Source organism: Cariama cristata, unplaced genomic scaffold, assembly GCF_000690535.1.
Source record: "Cariama cristata isolate BGI_N322 unplaced genomic scaffold, ASM69053v1 scaffold16223, whole genome shotgun sequence".
Lineage (NCBI taxonomy): Eukaryota > Metazoa > Chordata > Aves > Cariamiformes > Cariamidae > Cariama > Cariama cristata.
The window spans coordinates 1,123-7,981 of record NW_009607928.1 but is presented as its reverse complement, the minus strand read 5'-3'; positions in this window follow the sequence as shown (position 1 = coordinate 7,981).

Genomic DNA, 6,859 nt, shown 5'->3' with positions numbered 1-6,859 from the left:
AGAACTGAGGTTCTGGGACAGTCAAAGTGAGAAGCTCAAGGTCACCATGGACCAGAACTTTCTCTCTCCTAGCTTCCTTCCTCCTCAGACTACACAAAAGGACTGGGATCCTGCCAGAGATGGCAAGTGGCAATCTATGTGACAGCTGAGAAAACAGACAATAGCACAAAGCTGGAGACCCCCACTTTGGCAAAGAGCAGCGTGGGAAAGTATGGTCGTAGTCTGCTCTGCTGGACTGACCTTCTGACAGTGAAAGAGCTTGACTACGGCAAGCTCTCCATCAGAATCTGACCCTGGCACCAAAAGACCCGAGGTGATACAGGCATTGGAAGCGTATAGCCCCACGTGGAACAATGCGCAGCTGCACAGGAAAATGGCCAGCTGTTTTCAGATCGTGTTCCCAAGTATATGGCTTTCATTCTTCAAGGGGTAATTAAACTCTCTGACCCAGTTTGCCCTTGCATGAAGCAGCAGTACCTCAAAGAGGTGTAGCAAATCTTTGTGGATGAAGTTAGTAAATTACAGGAGATAACTGGAAAGACACACTAGGGAAATAGCAAGTATTCTTAATTTTTTATTATTCATTTAGTGTTTATATTTAGTACATATTATTTAGTATTATTCATTTCCCATTCCAAAGTATCTTTCCATTTTTTTAGCTCAGAGATCACAGTCTGCTCAAAGTCCTTTCTATAAGCAGCTATAAAAATGTTTCTCTTCAGAAGTTACTATACATCAGTATGACTGCAGCAGCCACAGAACTGCATCTTTGCAGGAATAAATTGTGATTTATTAACCAAATGCCCCAGGTCCTCACAGTGCCATCATATCCTCTTACGGACTGGCATGAAATTTTATTCACACTTGCTGGCTCAAGATCACTGAAGCACAAAGCACTGCAGAGGGCTTTAATCCTGCACTGTAAATTAAATGCAATGCATAGAAAATAACAAACAGTAGAGAGAAGTGTGGGAATAAGATCACAATAAATATGATTTCTAAGAGAGCTTTAGGTCAAGCCCAGTCCTCTGGGAGCATGGATTTGAGCAGATCAGTAGAAGTACTTTCTATACTTTGCAGAATCTGACCCTTAAAATCTTTCTAATATAGAAGTTACTAGCAATTACTGTACAGCAAATTCAAACAGGCATATTAATGCCAGCCTTAAAATTTCAGAGGGGGCAACAAAAAAATGAAAAGATAGTCTTTACTTACATTTTTCTAAATCCAGCCTTCCAGCACTAACAACCTAAGCTAACAGCTGGTCTTCCAGCCCATCCCTGGTGACAGTGAAATTAATGAGGGCGGTCTGAGCCTGCAGTTCTTGCTTGTAGTGAGGGTTAGCCAGTTTAGTGTGAAGGATGAGATGGAAATTCTTGTTGAATTCACATTCAATCTTGATATATCGGGGAAGGAATAAAATACACAAGAATGGAAATCTCACTGAATTAAAAGAAACCATAAATATCTTAGATTGCAAAAGATGGGTACTGCATGGTCTTGGCAGCATAGGAAATGGATACAAACCAAACTTTAGGTGCCTGCAGCTTAAGAAACAAAATGAGAATGATTGAACACATCAAAATTATATGAAGAATACACAGTGCATTTCTTAATTGGCATAGTTTCATTTGCATATACACTAGACAACAGTAGATTATTCACTGCTGTACTAAAGAGTCTGTGGCTTAAGGGTAAACGTCTGTCTTCATTACTTACCACAAACTTAGGAAAGTTTTCAAATAACCCTTAATGAGATAGCTGTCAGTTCTTACAATCATTTCCTTAAATATAGCTCACTTTTCCATCTTTTGAAATAGCTTAGTAGTAAATCCTAAAAAAACTAAGCATATGAATGTATTTATAATGAACTGATAGTGACCAGAGGAGAGAGAAGGGCTGGTGACTAAAATAACAAAAATAATTTTTTTAAGGCAACCTCCTAAATATTTAGTTCCAAATCAATTATTTACTAGGCGAAAGAATGAGTTATAGTGGGTTCATCTTTTATTCACTGAATAAGATCCCTTACTCAAAAGATGTAATTTCCTGACCCCTCGTCTTCAAGGAGAGGTGCCAGCCAGTCCCATACAGCAACAGTACTACTGCTGAAGTACCATTTTGGAGCCCAGTAGTGACGCAACACAAAGTTCACCTTCCTACTTCTATGGCACAGCACCAAAAAAATGGAAAGACTGCTTAGACTACTGCTGTGCGTCTGGTCTGGTGTGAGCAGGTGCCACAACTTTGTGTCATCTGCTTGCACAGTGAGCAGTATGCCAGTCTTCAGCCATCATCTGCCACACATGAGCACAAGTACAATATTTTCTGTACAGCAATGGCTTTGAATCTCCTCTGCCAAGAAAGGAGATCCAAACATTAGTAAAAAAATTCTGTTTAAAACAAGTCAGTAGAACATTTATACAATGGAACATAGGTAGACACAAACCCTTTTCACAAAATTCAAATTGACATTTGTTAGGTCAAATCAATCTTCAAAGTGATTGTGATAGTATAGATACTAAACACTTAAAATGCAATTCATGAAAGTCGTATCAGAACATGAATAAAACACATTTTCTGTACAAATTTTAACATTGTTTTCTTTCTAGGATATCATAGGGCACTGCCAGAGTCAGGGACATATATTTCAGCTCTTAACATTCTTGCCTGCTTTTGACATCCCCTTAGCCAGAAGACATAATCTAAATGAAATGGTGTGCTGAAAGCACTTCTGCATTTCACCACGGATCAGGAAGAAAAGACTGACACTGATGATATACTGCAAGTGAATTCCTAAAAATAACCTAATATGTCTATAGTGCTAGTAAACCCATGACTCTACAAAACTCAACATCAGATGTGTATGTTGTATATTACGGCCATGCGAACTACTGGAGATGAGTTTTCCTGGCTTTAGCTTGTATAAGAGTCAAATATTTAGCCATACAGTCATGTCCTTCAGATAACACAACCTTTCTCAGATGGACAGGAATTCACCTTCCAGTTCTGCAACATGGATTTCAATTCTAATACTGTGGTCTCTCCACAGACTTCAAAACTGGCTACAGCTGGAGCGAACAAAATGGTAGAGCTTGACACAGAGAGCACAATTGTGCTTTGCTTTCAATACACACACACAGAGACAAGAGAGAAGCAGATCTGACAAAAGATAATTTTTTCAGTTTGCTTTGTCAATGGAAAAGCCTTTGCTAAGGAAGTCATGCTGTATTTCAGAAGGTCTATGTGGTGATATAATAAGCTTTAGAGTTCTGGATTCAAGTACTTTATGGGTTCTCAATTCACAGGAGCAATAAATTACCAATTTCTGTGATTATTACCTATGAAAGGCAAAAACTACATAATGACTCAGTAGGTTTTATTACTGCAGCTGTTCTAGGTTTTCTGTTAATTACAGATCTGGGAAAAATAAATGTTTTGTTATTGCTCTCACACGGTTCAAGGAGTATAAGCAACCACAATAAACACAGAGGTGGGGAAACCCAGTAGAATTGCTTCATTTTTTTCAATGAAATGTATCTGTTTAGAGGTTAATTCTGGATTCTAAAGAAACGTAGCAGATACAGTCACTATTTATGGAAGTTCATGAGAGAAGACATATAAAAAAATGGTCACCAAAGAAATTACTAAAGACAAGTTCTACTTTTGGTAATTTTTCCTTCATAATCTCCTATTCCACCAGCAGAGGCAGATAGAATGGACTGAATGAATGCACCATTCTACCCAGAAGTAGACAGAGCATCTTTCATGTGAGCTCCAGCTCCCTGTTATTTAAGAACATACAAAGTAAATCAAAGAGAGATTATTCTCCACTAGTTTTTTTCTGTTGAAATTCTTGTAGATCTTGAAATAAAGTAGATCGAGGGATTCATAAAGCACTTTAAAAAATCCTGTATACACTTTGAAGAGTAACTCATTTTTAGCAAAAGCACATATAAAAACAAATTTTGGAAGCTAACACGAGCACTAAACTCTCAGCCGTGAGAAGTTCAGGAATAGTGCAACATCTGGTCTGATCTGTCAAAATTTGAGACCTGCTTTTCCCTTGTGTACGTGCTGCCTAAGGAAACAATGCCCAGGTCTTTCAAAGACAGGATCTCACAAAGGTGAAAAAAAATCTTGAGTATAGGAACATGACTTCATATCATAAAAGATATTCAAGAGTTTATGCAAACACTTTTGCATGAAAGTATCTGCTAAGAACTCAAAATTAAAAAGAGTACCTTTCAGGGCAGATGTTCTTCAAAACACACCATGACTCTAAATGGCAGAAAGTAGGATAGCTTCCTGTAGCTAAATGTTTTGGATCAGTTCAGCAATTATGAAAGGAAGTGATAAATTCTTGGACAGGAAAGGAAAGAGAAACAATATTTTTCAGCGTGAAGAAAGAGGGATAAACACATTTTCCAAAGAAGCCTTCTTTCGGTTCCTGCTGCTTAAAATTAAAAGCCTCTGGAACCGACTTGCAAAATCCAAGTAGTAATGTAGAGAATGAGTTGAATAAATCAGGTGAAAACAAGGGCAGAACGGAGCTGTTACTAGGCAATCTCAGGAGGCAAACTGTGCAAGTTGGTCAAACTAGTTCAGTGGGAAAAGCACTGGCTTAAAGTTGCACAGCTGGCGAGATGTTCAAGGCAAGGAAAGCTTCTCCCTGTGGAGAAACCAAGTGAATTGTCTTGCTGTTTCATGAATAATAGTCATGGCTCATAGGAATGGAAACTTGTTCATACAAGCTACGTTTGCACATAAATCAAATTTCAAGACATCTTAAAGAATCATGTAATAACCCAATCTTGCAACCGAAGAGACTTGACTACCACTTTGTGAATGTGCAAAGGATTTGAGCAGGTGCAACAGCTCATGTGAATGCAAATAGGGGCCCTATGAACAAAGAATTTATTTCTCTGTCCTCTCCTATGAGTCAAAATGACATTGATCTATTACAGTTAATGCTCATATCCAGCGATCTCCAAAACAGTGCTGGGGAGACAGGATAGGAAACACACAGATAAAACTCAAATATTAAAGCCTCTTCATGCCAAACCTATTCAATGGCATCACTCCTCTTACAGCAGATAAGGGCCAAAACCCAACACCATATAGAACTGACACCTGTTTACTTTTATGCTTTGATTCATCTGCTCCAGAAAATCTAAGTGCATGCATTTTGAACCATTTTTGCACACATTGCTAGTTGCACCTGAATTTTACATACTTTTTTCCTTGTGCCTTTCATGCTTACATAAAGCTATGTACTACAATCGGTATTTTTTTGAAATTATTTTATTCTCTCTTGTGTTTTTCCCCTCTTCTTAAAGCAAACATCCTAAAATATTTTAATAAAAATCTTAGCATTTTGAAGCCATTTTGAATATAAGGTCACAGTCTAAAGTGTATTAAGACCCACTGAGCAGGTTTGCAGCTCCAAGATTAAAATGAAAAAAAAATCCAAACTCAAACACCTAAAACTTGTTAGGCTTCTAAATATATACCAAGACACTATAGTAAGAAGTCTGATTTTCAGAGGTAACAAGTACCTGTAGTTCACCCTATAATCAATCACATTTTGAGGAAAATTGTATAAATTTATACATATATTTGAAGTTCTCTGAAGCTGAGAATTTCTTTTGCAGGTTTCATTGAGAAACAATACCAGAAGCTGATGTTACAGCATATTCAAGAGTCCAACACAAGAACAATCCTGGTAAACAAGGAAGGGGAGAGAACTGTTATGAAGCTGCTTCGCAGATCAGCAAGTTCTCTAATATGCAGGCTAGTAAATTTGCTTTGGAAGGAGTACAAGTTGATAAATCTCCTTTGCTATGCTTTCTGTCGATTGATATGATAAGATATATTTTACTTAAAATTAGGATTGTCTGAAGCTCAGTGGATTTAATTATTTGTAATTATCCAGTTGTTGTCAGTATGTGGCCATTTTATGACAGTGGTATCTACTGTGTGGGTCAGGTTCAACTGTATATCTTTTCAAACACAGAATTAATGTACTATTGATGAAACCATTACTAGAACCAAATTAAAGTCTGGGCTGATGTATTGGTCCACAGGGTGCTGTCAGACATGAAAGGAGTAATTAGTATTCATTACTTCATACTCTGCAATATTCCAATTATTAATGAACTTCAACTGCTGGACTGCACCATATCTATCACAAATACCTTTCTAGTCTTTCTTTATTAGAGGAAAAAAAAAAATTTCAAAGTGTCTGACACAACTACTGAAATAAACAAATAACAGAAATGAATCCAGAATGAGGAAAACTCTGCTTATTTGGTAATAAAGGGGTATATATATTACCAGTGCCCCACAAAGGAGACCTGCCCCATCTTCAATGAGCCATAGAATGCTAGGTCATGTAACACCGCTTAAAATATTCAGCAAAGAATGTATGTTTGAATAGCTTCATGTATTTGCGTTTGTGTGTAAAGATCTGTTGTGCTACATAGAAGCTTTTGTGAAGTAAATGCAAAACTATATTACTGTGACCATTGTCCTTTTCAATCCAACTTCTTTCTATTGTTTCATATCCCTCTGTCTCATGCCTTAAAGTCTTCTTAGCCTGTACAATTTCTGATCTCTCTTTTAGACCAGTGTAATTCTAATTTTCAGTAGAGTTTCTTCACTACAGAATCTAAAAAGCAAGCTATATGGTCTTACTCTGAAGTACTTCAAATACTACTATAGAAAATTGTAATGAAGAGGGATCATTTCAAGATTTCACAGTGCAGGGCAAGAGTGCATCTTCCAGGAGCTTCATGTTTGCAAGGAGATTTGAGCTGTTGTGTATTGCTTAGATTTACTGTGCAGGGACCAATACCTG